This window comes from Tigriopus californicus, chromosome 1 (assembly GCF_007210705.1).
Source record: "Tigriopus californicus strain San Diego chromosome 1, Tcal_SD_v2.1, whole genome shotgun sequence".
Classification (NCBI taxonomy): domain Eukaryota; kingdom Metazoa; phylum Arthropoda; class Copepoda; order Harpacticoida; family Harpacticidae; genus Tigriopus; species Tigriopus californicus.
Genome location: NC_081440.1, coordinates 11,540,402 through 11,541,338, shown reverse-complemented (window position 1 = coordinate 11,541,338; position 937 = coordinate 11,540,402).

Here is a 937-nt window from a genome sequence, read left to right as displayed (position 1 = left end):
TCACTACTAAATTTGACTCCTAAAATTGACAAAAACAACGAGAAAACGAACCATAGGAAAGGAAGCAATGGCCAGCCGTCGTCGAGCTTCCATAGGCGGGAGGCCATTCTCTATTCATCCGTTCGTAGTTCTTTTGCAAAAATTATCCAATTTCTTTTATGATAAACCTACTTTACTAGTAGACGCCTTCTGGGTTCAGAAGCTTTTTCTTTGATGAGGCCTCGTCAAAGAGACCCCCAAAAACACGCCATGATGCCTTTTTGCTCAGCTCACGATTTCAATCAGAGGCGTTGATTGGTTCTTTGAAACCAAGATAAGCTTGTGCTTGGGCTCTTTAATTTTGCCACGAAGTATGTTGTCCACTCGAAAGTTTCCTTAATGGATGATCCAATGACGGTACTTGTTTTGGAATTCAGCATCAAAATGTTTCAGAGGTATTATTCACCAAATGCTGTAAATGGATACAGTTACCGATAATGTGGTAAGACCAAAAAGCCAACGTAATGAAAAAAAAGTGTGCCCAACAGATTACTTCGCTTTCAACCAAGAAGTTCCATCTTGAATTTTCATGAAAGATCAACCGATCCAATATGATCCAAGTCAATACTGTGTCATGCAGGTTTCAACTTCTTGAACCCGTTTCGTGTCCAACTAACTGATTGTCGGTCACCCTGGTTTCCACGTGTTTGTTTAGGGCACCAGAGTGAGTCAGTGAATTGGCGCAAATGCCCCCGTCAACCGATTTGACCTGACTTTGACGGAGTGCTCTCTCAATTCCAGATGAAAGGAGGAGTCCAAACGGAGAATTTCTGAAGTGATGTGAATTGACACAAAACTCGTGTTGGAGACTTCTGGGTGGTCGCCAATCGGCTTGTGGGTTTTCTTGAGCTACCCCTCTGGCCCATAACCACAAAAGGAACTTTGGTTTCGTGTGTAA